This window comes from Mustela nivalis (assembly GCF_964662115.1).
Source record: "Mustela nivalis genome assembly, chromosome: 1".
NCBI lineage: Eukaryota > Metazoa > Chordata > Mammalia > Carnivora > Mustelidae > Mustela > Mustela nivalis.
This window is the reverse complement of record NC_139020.1, coordinates 201336436-201350885: the sequence shown is the minus strand read 5'-3', so window position 1 is coordinate 201350885 and position 14450 is coordinate 201336436. Positions and strand designations below refer to the sequence as shown.

Below are 14450 nucleotides of genomic sequence, written 5' to 3'. Positions count from 1 at the left end.
CCTGGGATCGAGCCCCACATCAGGCTCTCTGCTCAATGGGGAGCCTGCTTCCCCCTCTCTCTCTGTCTGCTTCTCTGCCTACCTGTGATCTCTCTCTGTCAAATAAATAAATAAAATCTTAAAAAAAAAAAAAAAGGCAGAACTTAGATCTGTCTGAGAAACAGAATACAACATGATACACACTTGTGAAGCAGAGAACGCCAGAGTCATTTCAATCCATGCTATGTGGGCATCTAACAAGAGTCGGGGCACCCAAAAGGATCACCAGTTCAAGGTCACGATTTGGGGCCAAAGTGGGGTGTTTTTTTTTAATAATTTTTTTAAAAGATTTTATTTATGTATTTGACAGACAGAGATCACAAGTAGGCAGAGGCAGGCAGAGGCAGGCAGAGAGAGAGAGAGAGAGGAGGAAGCAGGCTCCCCGCTGAGCAGAAAGCCGGATGTGGGGCTCTATCCCAGGACCCCAGGATCATGACCTGAGCAGAAGGCAGAGGCTTTAACCCACTGAGCCACCCAGGTGCCTTCCAAAGTGGGTTTTTGAAGCTTGTTCATCTCTCTCTCCTGATCCACACCAGATTCTAACCTTCACATTTCACCAGTTCTTCCAAAGACACCAAGCTATGGGGTTATGTGAAATGAATGACTCAAACTGGACTGACTCTTAGTGGCGACATGGCACACGGAAGAGACTCTGACGTTCTCAGATAGGTTTATACTGAAGGACTCTCCCTCATTGATCTGAAATTCAAATCTGAGTGGGTGTCTTCTGTTTTCATTTGCTATGTCTGGACACCCAGGGAGCTCCATAATATCCTTGAATAAGAGAACATAGGCCCGCGATCGGAAAACTGGAAGTTGACTGAGTCCAAATAAGGAGTTTTCCTGGTGGGAAACAACTCATAGGGCTCTGCAGTACACTTCCTTCTTCCCATCAGAATAAAATCCCACCTCCTCCCAGGCCCAAAATATCAGCCAGCCTCTCCCACCTCTTCCCTGCCCACCAGCTTGCCAGCTGCTCTGTCCCGTACTCAGTGTCACCTGTGGCACTCACTATTCCCCTCTGCCCAGAATGCTTGTTTCCAGTTTGACTCTGTAAGATCCAGGTTTCTGCTCAAATCCACATGCTTGCAAGCCCATGACTTCTGCCCTGGCCAGAGCCCTCCCCAGTCACTGTCACACCCTTGATTATTTTTCTTCATCATCATCATCATCAGTAGTTGAAATTACCTTGTGCATTTCTTTGTCAGTCCGTCCCTTCCCACTCGCCTTGCTCACCACAGCATCCAGACCCATGATCACGGGTCTCTGAGTATCCATGGGTGACAACTCCAATCAGGAACCTGAGCCTTGCACCGAAACTCCCGAGCCACGGCACCCGAGACCCCCTATGCCACAAGCTCCCGGCTCTCAGCATCACCTGGAGCAAGAATGAAGGTTGCCAAGACCAGGCAGTTCGAGACACTCCTATACTAGTAAGAAAGGCAAGTTAATCTCTAAATCTAAGCAAAAGTTGGGATTCAGCATTTTCCAATAAAGGACATGTAGAAATGAATACCCTTACTTCAAGGATCTTAGCACCTTCCCCAGTGCAGGAACTTCTAGGGCTTTCTGTGGTGGTCAGCAATCTCAGTAACATTCCAGCGGCTGAAACCAAACCCCACAGGACAGTCCTGAATCACTGATGAGACTGGTGACTTGAATCTGTGGTTTGAAGCATTGCCCACCAGATCCCTTGTTTTCAGTTTAAGATCAGAGTCTGACATCACACAGCCTGTGGGCGAGGAGACCAGAGGCCCCGAAGTTCAGGGCGAAAGAGAGAGAGGCCTTCTCTCTGGTGCCTTTGCCCACTGCTCTGCCTCAGGATGTCTCACCCTTTTTAGGAGCTCAATAAACACTTAATGGCATAAGTTAATATACAAACAGATATGTGACCTTTTGAAAAGTTAGAACCAAAAGAACAAAATGAGATGGAAGTACTAGGAATCCCTTTTCATTCCAGGCCCCCTTGCGGGGCTCACCTTGCTCACCTGTCCACTGCCAGCCCTGTGTCCCTCTACAGGGGAGAAAGAGGAGAATCTGGGCTGATCAGGTCTCTTTCTATAGTTTTGTTTTGTTTTTTTAAAGATTTTATTTATTTATTTGTCAGACAGAGATCACATGTAGGCAGAGAAACAGGCAGAGAGAGAGGAAGGGAAGCAGGCTCCCCGCGGAGCAGAGAGCCTGACGTGGGGCTCGATCCCAGGACCCTGGGATCATAACCTGAGCTGAAGGTAGAGGCTTTAACCCACTGAGCCACCCAAGCGCCCCTGTTTCTATAGTTTTTAATTCATCTGGGGGAAAAAATCTTTTTCTTCCAGCTCTCTTGCCTATGCTTCAGCAACAATCCAGGAAAAAATTCTCATAAAGACCAGAGCCTTGGTGATCAGATGTGTCAGAGGCGGAGCAACAGGAAGGACAAGGCTGGCCCAGTCTGGGTGGAAGCCAAAGGCAGGGAACCTTGGTGGCTGCTTCCCCGCAGACTGGCCCAAAAGCCTTAACATGGAGGACGGAAGCCAATCAGCAGCGGCAGATGATGACAGCGACAGGGAAACCTCCCTTGCTAAGGCACATGTGTGACCCTTGGGGCATAGTCCCTGAGGGCTCAGAGCTCCTTGGGGACTGCTGAATTCCACCCAAGACAAGAGCACAAACTCTGGAACCCCAAGCTGTCTGTTCTCCCCCTAGAGCTTAAATAAGCAGGAAAGCGCAGTGAATGTCTGGCCTTGGAGACTGAGTCAGGCTCAGCTCAGAGACCAGCTTGGCCCTCTCCTCGCTACAGAGCTAAGTCACACCCTCTCCCGGCCCTGCTCCCTTGGGAAATGTAGAAGAAAGTGGAATGGCTGATTTCTTAACTTCCTCTTTGCTCTGACGGTCCCCAACGTGGGACTATCCACATGAAGAGGGGACACAGAGAAAAAGAAATGAGGAGGCATTTCCAAGAAGATGGGTGACCCAGGCAGCTATTGTTTATAGGTAATTGGCCATGTGTATATTAAATGTGTATGTGTATTCATTACATATATTCTGAGGAATATGGTGCTAATCCTCTGGGAATGTATTATCTAATGGAGATAAGAGAGGAAGAAAGAAGGGTGCCTGGGTAGCTCAGTTGGTTAAGTATCTGCCTTCAGCTCAGGTCATGATCCCAGGATCCTCAGATAGTCCCCCACATCGGGCTCCTTGCTCAGCGCGGAGCCTGCTTCTCCCTTTCCTCTGCCTGCTACTCCACCTGCTTGTGCTCTCTCTCTGTCAAATAGATAAATAAAATTAAAAAAAAAAAAAGAGGGGTGGGGGAGAAGGGAAAGGAGGGAGGGAAAAAGGAGAGAAGGAAGGAAGGGGACACTTTTGTGATGAATTAATGCAAAATACACAAAACCTAAAGGATTATAAACAGAAAATATTAGTCACCAACACATTCGTGGCCCCAGCAGGTAGAAAGGCTTGACTGGAGTCAGGGATTTTGTTCTTTACTCTGGCACCTTCCCACCTTCCCACGCTGTAGCCCAAAGAGCTGTGACCATACCCAGGTCTAATGTGAAGCAGCCAGGAGGGCTTTGGGGACAGTGTGGGCAACTGCAAAGATTTCAAGATTGGAATTCAGACTGAGGTTCTGGTTTTATTTATTTGTGACCCTGGCCAAATAAAAACCCCTGAGCCTCAATTGTATCTCCTCCAAAATGGGGCACTATCCCTTGACCCCAAATAACTACTAAGAGGGGCGCCTATGTGGCTCAGTGGGTTAAAGCCTCTGCCTTCGGCTCAGGTCATGATCTCAGAGTCCTGGGATTGAGCCCCGCATCGGGTTCTCTGCTCAGCAGGGAGCCTGCTTCCCCTCTCTCTCTGCCTGCCTCTCTGCCTGCTTGTGATCTCTCTCTGTCAAATAAATAAATAAATTCTTAAAAAAAAATAACTACTCAGAGAGGGGGAGGCAATAAGGGGTGACAGAAGCTGGCTTAGGCAAGGGCAGCATGCGGAACCAGCCCTTTTCAAACCATGACCCACGGTCTACCGAGCTCTCCTGGAGAGCTCTGTGAGCTCTCCAGGAGGTGAATGGGTGTTCTTAGAATTAAAGAAAACAGGGGTGCCTGGGTGGCTCAGTGGGTTAAAACCTCTACCTTCAGCTCAGGTCGTGATCTCAGAGGTCCTGGGATTGAGCCCCGTGATTGAACCCCACGATTGAGCCCCACGATTGAGCCCCGAATCGGGCTCTCTGCTCAGTGGGGAGCCAGCTTCCTCCTCTCTCTCTGCCTGCCTCTCTGCCTACTTGTGATCTGTCAAATAAATAAATTTTTAAAAAATTTATTTGTGACCATGTCACAAAGGAAGTTTGCAACATACCATGACAACATCCATTAACAATAGGAAAGGATTAGCAAAATCCTCTAGTTGAAAAATAATTTTTGTAAGAGAGAAACTAATCACAGAATCTCTGTTGACATCTTTTTTTTTTTTTTTAAAGATTTTATTTATTTATTTTACAGAGAGAGATCACAAGTAGACAGAGAGGCAGGCAGAGAGAGAGAGAGAGAGGGAAGCAGGCTCCCCACTGAACAGAGAGTCCAATGTGGGACTCGATCCCAGGACCCTGGGATCATGACCTGAGCCAAAGGCAGAGGCTTAACCCACTGAGCCACCCAGGCGCCCCTCCCTGTTGACATCTTGAGGCATTCTGATGTCCCATGGAACCCAGAGTGGGAACTTTTGTGCAGATCAACATATCCCCATGGGGGGTGGGCGGAAGTCCATTCCAAAACACCCAGTGGATGCCTGAAATCACAGACAGTACTGAACGTTATATATACTATGACTTTTTCATATACATACGTACCTTCCATAAAGTTTGGTTTATATTAGAAAGGCATGACAATGACAATAACTGATAATAAAATAGGGGCACCTGGGTGGCTCAGTTGATTAAGCATCTGCCTTTGGCTCAGGTCATGATCCCAGGGTCCTGGAATCGAGCCCTATGTTGGGCTCCTTGCTCAGAGGGGAGTCTCATTCTCCCTCTGCCTGCAGCTACTCCTGCTTATGCTCTCTCTCTCGCTCTCTCTCAAATAAATAAAATATTTTAAAAATAAAAATAAATAAGCTAGAATCATCAGAATATAAATAATAAAAATTAAGTGTATTTGGTGTCTCTTTCACATTCTCTCTAAATACCTTATTGTATCATACTTATCCTTCTTCTTGTGATGATGTGAAATGATACAATTCATACAGGATGAGATGAAGTGAGGTGAATGATGTAGGCATTGTGACAGTACTGGGCTACTATTGACTTCCTGACAATACCTTAGAAGGAGGATCGTCTGTATCCAGACCAGCATTTATCCTCAGGGAACTGAACCATGGAAAGCGAAACCTCAGGTAAAGGGGTTATGACACATTCCAGGAAGAAACTGGAGTGAAGGAAGGGTCAAAGAGAAGAAAGACTTTGAGTGCCAAGCCAAGATTCAACCTTTGGTGATGGGCAGCTTTAGAAAATTTCTTCTTTTTTAATTATAAAACCAATAGAGTACAGCCTCCTTGAAAATGGAAGTTTTTCAAGTAGGAGTATGACATGGTTCTTGATTTAAGAGAAATCTGTCTAGGGTGCCTGGGTGGCTCAGTGGGTTAAGCCGTTGCCTTCGGCTCAGGTCATGATCTCAGGGTCCTGGGATCGAGTCCCGCATCGGGCTCTCTGCTCAGCAGGGAGCCTGCTTCCTCCTCTCTCTCTCTCTCTGCCTGCCTCTCTGCCTACTTGTGATCTCTCTCTGTCAAATAAATAAATAAAATCTTTAAAAAAAAAAAAAAGAATTTTCAAAAAAAAAAAAAGAGAAATCTGTCTAACAGTTTGTGTGTAATTGATTATGAGAGAGTCAGAGCATTTTTGGGAATGGGTGGTAGTGACAGAAATCAAAAGAACAGACAGAAAAGCAAGGGGACAAATTATAATGTTGAACAACTAACTGAGTTTGATGAGTGATGTTAAAGAAATCTCCAAATATTTAAGAGCTTTCAACCTGGAACACCGGGAAGGTAATGTTAGTGAAGAAGAAAAGAGTGAAAAAGGGAAGTTGGTTGAAAGGATAAGGTCCCTCTCTCTTTTTCTGCCACTGTGGTGTGTGCAGCTGATTCTGTGCACAGATCTCATGTCTTTTTGCACAACTTTTAGGATTAACTTCCTGGTTAAGAAACAAAAGTAGAATCATTCTGTTCCCCATGGATTTTGATGAAAACTGGTAATAAAATCAAGAATAACTCTGGGGCGCCTGGGTGGCTCAGTGGATTGAGTCTCTGCCTTCGGCTCAGGTCATGGTCTCAGGATCCTGGGATCGAGCCCCACATAGGGCTCTCTGCTCAGCAGGAGCCTGTTTCCCCTTCTCTCTCTCTGCCTGCTTCTCTGCCTACTTGTGATTTCTGTCTGTCAAATAAATAAATAAAATCTTTAAAAAAAAAAATCAAGAATAACTCAAGAGGAGACACTGAAGAAAGACGAAACTGAATCTATAAGGAATCACTTATGAGATGACACACATATTTATACTCTATCAAGGTCACTAACATCTTACCATGTCATGTTGAAAAGATCACCACTCTTCTCTGAACAGTTGGATGTGTTTTATTAGGAAAATATATTTTTTTCTCTTTGTTTCTATGCTTCTGCATGAGTAGGTTGGTTCAGTAGTAATAAATATATGAGAACTTTTCTTTGGAAAAAAAAAAGAATGGAGAATGGGTCAAAGAGAAAGACGTCAAATTTTGTCTGAAATACATTTAGCTGTTGGGTTTCACTCACATCTCACCTGGAGGGGAAGGATATCCTGGACAGGAACTCAGGTGGACTGGAAATACAAATCTGGGGGTTCCTGAGTTCTACTCCTTGAAGGGATTCATTCTCTGAAGAAACATTGAAGGCACAGAGTAGTAGCAAGAGACGAGCAGCCTGGCAGAATTTCCAGGTAGAAGTTGGATGAAGACAGAACAGGAGACCAGAAGAGGCAAGTTCTCCAGAAGCTGTGAAAGACATTTCAAGGAGTAGGGAGTGTTCTCTAGATGCTGGAGGTTGGAGGAAATGCAGACCAAGAAGAGCTCCTCAAAGGGAATCACTGAGTTCTCAGTAATCTGAGAGAAGGATTTTAGTGGCAGGATTAGACACCAGCCTGACAGGGAAGAAGGAATGGCAAGAGAATGAAAGTAGTGGCCAGATTCACAGGTGTGATGTGCATGTCGCTTGGAGGCAGAGAGGCAGTCACTTCAGTCCTAGGGCACAGGACTCTTGTCTCAAAGCAGAGAGAGGTTGGGGGAAGGGTCTGAAATGCAGTGGAATGAAAGCCACGACCTGGGTTTTAGGCTCAGATGTAAGTGCTTGTCTAGGATGCTAAAGGCCTTCGGATCCCACAGAACCTCAGGGGAAATTCTCCACTGGTGCCAATAACGCAACTCTTTCCCGTCCAGCACTGCAGCTGGCTCCTCCCTCTGCACACAAAGTGGCCACACATGTCAAAGATCACCTCCCTCCCATTAAGAAATGTTTTCCATCCTGGTTGGGGAAGTCACCCTTTTGACTTAGTCTTCTAGGTTGTAGGCATGCAGGTATAGACAACAATATTTTTTGCTCCAGCAAAGGGTTATCACTAATCCCATTTAATTATGTCAGTAAGAACCAGGTAAGATTTGTTACTACAGTCCAGGTTTTTGACCTAGAGACTAAAAAAGCCTGGCAGAGAGGGCTCCTGGGCTCCAGCAGGACTCGGTTCCAGCTTTTCTAGCCATCCAACACCAATGAAATTACACTCTGCTCCTCACCCTTGAGTACTTTAGGTGCTCTCTGCCTTTCTGTTGGGGGAGCAGGAGGATGACTTAGGCCATCTCTTGATTTGGTAGTGTCTATTTCTCCCTGAAAACAGACACTGAATCTTTTCCTTGGGAGAACCAGGGCCAATTCCAAAGACCTGCTAAAGGATGCAGGTTTCAATAGATTAGCAATTCACATATGTGAATTTCAAAGTGCTTGGCAAACCCAAAGAATTCTGCAGTCCCACAATCTTAGGAGGCAATGACAGAAAGGGCACTTTGCTCTGGTCACTTGAACTGCCAAGTGACCCTGGAGGACTTTAACTTTTGTGCTTAGTACCCTTCCCACTGGTATTAACCAGCTGTCATTCTTCACTGTTGGTAAGCACTCTTCCTTATCCAGGACCATAACACCAATAGGGGGCTGGCACCCACCAGGCCCTCGTTTTTCTAACTATCACTGAGGCCTTGCCTTCCTTGCTGCCTGTGTAGTCACCTGGCTCAGTTCCCGTTTCCCTATTTGGATGTGAATGTCACTTAGCCAGTTTGCCCACATGATTTCCCAGACCCAGTAAGGGACACGCCTTGATGCCGAGAGATGCAATCATTACTACCACTGTGGAAAGGACAGCCATCCTTGGTATGGGTCACATGCCCTTCTTTTCATTTTTTGTGTCAGAAGCCGACTTGTGCCATCCATTTTGGTGGGACTTTCACTCGCTCTGATGAATGCCCATTTGCCTTGGACTCTTCCAGGATACAATTTCCCAGCCAAATGGCGTTCTTGTTTATGTTTAGGATTCCAGACTTCTCAGACATCCCTTAATCCAACATCGCTGCCTCTAGGCAATGCCTTTTTCCAGAGAAAAAAGAAATTCTGTACATTCTTAAAATAAAAAGGTGAAACATAATTATAGGTCCTGACATTTCTAGGGATTAGTCTGGAAATTACACAAGACATCCCTGAAATAACCTGAAATAACCTTGCAATCTCCCTTTGACAAAGTTAATTTCAGTGGCCTTGACCCTGGTTATGGTCCCCCATCCGGCCTTTTGCTCTTGGAGTTAGGGGGCTCTAGCAGATCTATATCCAGAATCTTCCCACGGCTTGCCTGAGAGAGAGATAAGGCTCAGGAAGTTTTTGATTCCTAACATGTCTCAACTTGGTATAAGGACTGAAGGGGATAGGTCCCTCTTCTCCTCTTTCCAGTACGTAGGCCCAACATGAGATTAAAGCAATGCAAGTTTAGGATCCAGCCATAGAACAGCAGTGGGATGTGAATAAGTCACAGTGGCCCTGTAGGTCTCTCCATTTCTCATGTATGAAATGAAGCTTTGGACAATGAGTTGCTCTTTGATCCCAGTTCAACTCAGTCACTATAAAAGCACTGAGAGACTACTTAAACGAATAAGGCTGGATCCCTGCTCTCAGAAAGCATCCTGCTTAGTGGCTGGAATGAAAGGGAAAGCTCCTGAATCCTACTGTGCACCATACACGGTACACTCTTCTCTGGGCAACTTTGAGATTGGTGTTCTCATTTCTGACAGGGCTGAGGAAAGTAACTGGCCTAGCTCCTGTGAGTTCAGCTACAGTTCTGCTAGTCACCAAATTTTGAGTGGTTATTGTCCACCGAGACCGGCTCAGACACTTGCAGAATGTGGTAAGTGTTACAACAGAGGTGCAAACAAGGGGCTCTGGGAACAAGTTGTCTTTATGTTTCCAGTGGCTTCCTTCTCTAGCCAAGGACTTTGTCAACCTTGCCACTTGAGTCCAGGCTGAGTTCAGGGAAATCAGGCCCCACAGGGCTGTCCGCCAACCTCCCATTTTTGTGACTCTCAGAATTTATCCTTTACTTTTCTTCCAGGAATGTTAGCCCACTTGTAACAATCTTTTCCACCACCGCTTCATGGTTTACAAAACAGTTTCACATCATTATCTCATTTAATCACATTCCTACAATATCTTCTTGGTATCTCTTTAGTATAACATTCTGCCTTGCCTGACAGGCCTGTTTCCCTTTATAGTATTCATCTTGGCTCACAAAGTTCCATCCTATAATTTAGGAATCTCAGTACCTTGCACGTTTCTGTGCACAAAGTGGGGAGATCAAAGTTTGCCATATTGAATCCTCACAGTGTTGTGGGCCTTTCTCTTGGCTACTCTCTTCACTCCTTTGATTCAATGGTTGGTTGGTTGTCTACGAAGGGCAAAGCTGGGTTCTTTTGTTTTGTTTTGTTTTTGTTTATTTATAAGTAATCTTCAAACCCAAGGTGGGGCTCAAACTCTCAACCCTGAGATCAACAGTTGCATGCTTTTCTGACTGGGCCAGCTAGGTGTCCCAGAGCTAGGTTCTTCAAAAAGATTTTATTTTTTTATTTTATTAAAGATTTTATTTGTTTATTTGAAAGAGAGAGAATGAGAGAGAGAGAGAGAGAGAGCATGAGAGGTGGGAGGGTCAGAGGGAGAAGCAGACTCCCTACTGAGCAGGAACTTGATCCTGGGACTCCAGGATCATGACCCGAGCCAAAAAGGCAGTTGCTTAACCAAATGAGCCACCCAGGCACCCCCAAAAAGATTTTAATTAATTAAATTTTAAAGATTTTGTTCATTTATTTGACAGAGAGAGATCACAAGTAGGTAGAGCGGCAGGCAGAGAGAGAGGAGGAGGCAGGTTCCCTGCTGAGCAGAGAGCCCGATGCGGGGCTTGATCCCAGGACCCTAGGATCTGAGCCTAAGGCAGAGGCTTAACCCACTAAGCCACCGAGGTGCCCCAAGATTTTATTTTTAAGTAACCTCATATCCAGTGTGAGGCTTGAATTTACAACCCCAAGATCAAGAGTCCCATGTTCTACCAACTGAGCCAACCAGGCATCCCAAAGTTGCGTTCTTTGAGGGGGAAATCAGGCAAGGAGTTCAGATCAACAGGGGGAAGACAGAGGCAGGCAAAGGCCTTTGACACCTGGTGGCCCACGGTACTTACTACAGCATAGGTGCGAACACTGCAGTTTGAGGGACTGATGAATTTTGTCTGGGGGTGGGTGGGAAGCAGGAATGCTTCCTGGAACGGCCCCACCCAGTAGAGAAGGAAACGAGCTAAAGAGCTCAACAGGGGACAGAATCAGGAATGGCCACAGATTTGATTGCCTCTTGGGAAAGAGAAGAGAGCTGCGCCGAAAACCACTCTCAAAATAAGAGAAAAGAGGGCTAAATGGGTGGCTTTTCCAAAAAGGAATTATTTAACTCCCCAAAATTTTCTAGGGGACCAGTCAAACGGTCACAGTTCCTAGAAAAAGGGGAGCCATTACTGCAACACGGACACTGTTTTGAAAAAGTTCAGGGAGCACAACCTGACATTTCTTTAGTAAAAGGGATGAGGGGGTATCAATCTCCTGAGAGTTGTCTCTGGAGAAAAGAGAGGTGCTTGAAGTCTCAAGTTTCTCCTCTGGTCGGGGGAGGGAGATACGACATAGGAATTTCCCGAGTTATCTTTAGATATGAAGGCCGCGGCACACAGCCCCCACTGCCCCTCAGCCAAGGGAGGGATAGGGCCAGTGGCCCCTAATAGTGCTCAGAAAAGAGCCAGGGTCTGCTCCGCAAATACTCTCCAGGAAAGGCAGTGGACCCTAAGTTCCTCCAATTCTCTTTAGTAAAGGGGGCAAGGACCTGAAACTGTACAAATCTGCTTAGAAAACAGAGCTAGGGGTGCGAAGCTATAAAATCACCCTCATCCTGGCCACACTGAAAAAAGCGGGCGGGGCAAGAATCGCCAAAACTTTCTTCAGGAGAGGGCCAGAGCAAGAGCCTCCAAGATTCTCTTTAGCAGAGGGGCTAGGGGCAAGATTCCTGGCTTCTCCTCAGAATGGGGGCTCGGAAACGAATTCCGAAGATTCTCCTCAGAACGGGGGCCAGGGACAAGAATCCCCAAGATTCTTCTCAGAAGTCGAACCACAACTCTTGTCAGAAAAGATCCGGGCGGGCGCGGGGGTGGGTGGGGGATGGGGGGGGGGGCAGGGCAACGAATTCCCTCGGGAACAAGGCCGAGCCAAGGGCTGCCCAGTCTTCTCAGAGCGCGCCTCACGCGGTCCCGCCCACTGCCCGGCGTAACCGCCCCACGCCCGCCCTGCCCAGGCCCTCTCCGGTGCATTGTGGGTGGGGCGCCCCTGCTGAGCACTGCGGGGAACCCCCTGCCCAGCCAGTTGTCGGCCGCGGGGCGGCCCAGCTGAAACGCCCTCCGGGGTCCGAGCGAGCCGGCCAAGAATTGACGCGTCTCCAAGTCCCCGCCCCTCGTGGCGTTCCCGCCCCGAAGCCGAAGCCCCGCCCCCAAAGGTCCCTAACTGGCCCCGAGGTCCGCTCCACTCTTCTATTGGTAGGCCGCTTGTCAGTCACCCCGTCCCACCTCCTCGGGGCCGCCCAGACCGCCGGCGCGGTCCCGAGGGCCAGCCGGCTCGCTCTCTCATTGGCTGTGGGGCACTGTCCGTCGTGAGGCTGGCCACGCCCTCCGTGGGGCGCGGATCCCCGGAGCCTCGGCCGGACCTCATTGGCCTGCGGCGCCGCCACTCGACGAGACGCGCCTCAACCCGGAAGTGTGCGAGGCGAAATCTGCCTAGCAACCGGGGAAGCCGGGCTGCGAAGCGGGCAATTTCAGTGTGAGAAGGAGCGGCGAGACCGAGCGGCGGCTCCGAGCGCGGCGAGGCGGCTCCTCCTGCCCGGGGTCAGCGCCCCGGCGCGCGCACGCGCACCCCCGCCACCCGAGCGCGCTCCGCGCCGCCCGCGCAGTCGGTCGGTCGGTCGTCCGTCGTCCTGTCGCAGCCGCCGCCGCAGGCGCCACCTGAGGGAGCCGCCGCCGCGGGACCCGAGCTGATTGGACCGGACCCCGCCTCCCGAGGCCACCCGGGGCCCAGCAGCCGCCCGCAAAGGCGCCGAGCAACTTCGGTGAGTGAGGGGCCGGCGCCGCCGGTGGCGGGTCCCCGGCTTCCGGTGCCCCGGGCTTCTCTGGGGCTTCCGCTTCTCTGAGGGGACCGCCTTCGGTGCGCGGACCCTCTTGTCTGAAGGGACCCCCGCCTCTCTGAGGGGAGACCCCCTTCTCCGAGGGACCCCCATCTCTCTGAGGGACCCCCACTTCTCTGAGGGACCCCACCTCTCTGAGATACTTCTTTCCTCTGAGGGACGTCCACTTTTCCGAGGGGCGCCCCCCTTCTCTGATAGACGCTCCACTTTTCTCCCTCTCCGAGGTAGCCCTCCCTCCCCCGTGCCATTGAGGGACCCCCTCATCCCTTCTCTGAGGGTCCCGCCTTCCTGAGAGCCCCCTCCCAACTTCTCTAAGGGGACCCCTACTTCTCTGAGCGGTGCTCTGTCTCTGAGGGACCCCCTCCTGATTTTCTCTGAACTCCTGCTTCTCTCAGGAGACACCCTGCTTCTGGGGGACCCTCTCACTTCTCGGGGGGCACAGCTTCTCTGAGGAGACCTCCCGGCTTTTCCAGGGAGCCCCCACCCAGTTCTCTGAGGAGAGCCCTGCTTCTCTGAGCTGTTGTCCCTCTTACCCCCTTTTTGCCCTTGCTTTGCTAAGGTATCTCCCACCTTGCATAGGGCCCCCCCTTTCTGAGATGCTCTCCCTGCTGCCCTCCCCTCTCCCTGGGTGACCTCCTTCTCCCAAGGGTACCCCAACTAATCCGAGGTGTTCCTGCCTCTGTCAGAATTCCTTCTGGACGTGTTCCCCACTTTTCTGAACTATTTCCACTCTTGCTGGGACCCCCACATTTTGATAAGTGTCTTCTCTTTCCTGAGGGGTCCCCCACTACCCTGAAACACCCATTCATCTGACTGGATCCTTAGTTCTCAGAGGAAAAGTTCCCCACTTTCCCCAAATATTTTCTTTTAGGGTCTCCACTAATCTATGGAAGCCACAATTTTTTGAGGGGTTTCTGGCTTCTCCAGAGGTTCTCTCCCTAATGTGGGTTGTCCTTCTCCCAGGGGATCCTCAATGTCTCTTAAGTTTGCCTTCACTTTTCCAAGATATCCTCTGCTGGTGGGAAACACTTTAGATTTCCTCACTTCTCTGAGGGGTGGCCCCAGCTTCTGAGGCATTCCCCTCTCACTTGCCCGAGGTCATGTCCCCCTTTCCTGAGGTGGTTACCTACCCTATTCTCAAGGGAGAAACTCTTCTTTCATTTTGTGGATCCCCTAACTTCAAGGTTCCCCTGTTCCTTTTTTGGGGTACCCTCTTCCTCTCTGGAAGAAGAGACCAGAAATGTGACCCCCTTTTTAGTCTTATTTCTTGCCAGATTGGAGGAGGAGTCCTTTGAACTTTTACCTTAGCTTCCAAGGACCTGGAGAATTTTGTGGCTGGAAAGGAATTTTGAGAGACAGTCAAAGAACACTGTTTTCTCTCGTCCTTCTGAGACCTGCTAGATTTGAGGGGGGAGCAGGGGCTGTTGCCAGATGACCATCTTGGTTACTCCATTTTGAACCATCAGCCACCACAGTATTGTCAGGCCATTGTGGAGGCAGGAGGGACAGGGCTGGAGCATTGTCCTCCCATTATCCCCCATTATCACACTGTTAGGCTGTGGGACCGACCCACTTCCTGTCCCATCCCTCAGTCCTCCTTCTGCATAGTGTCACACACTCCCCA

The 14450-nt window shown here is 49.0% G+C and overlaps 1 protein-coding gene across 4 annotated transcripts in view; it reads left to right on the top strand.

The window, feature by feature from the left end:
• The first annotated feature begins 12310 nt into the window (after positions 1 to 12310).
• GATAD2A (GATA zinc finger domain containing 2A) overlaps positions 12311 to 14450 on the top strand; it is a 105565-nt gene continuing 103425 nt past the window's right edge. The window contains exon 1 of one of the 4 annotated variants that reach the window (XM_082706521.1): positions 12311 to 12751. The gene's annotated coding sequence lies outside the window, so the exon portion shown is untranslated. The remainder of the gene's footprint in view (positions 12752 to 14450) is intronic. The other 3 variants (XM_082706525.1, XM_082706527.1, XM_082706528.1) reach the window with 3 other exon arrangements.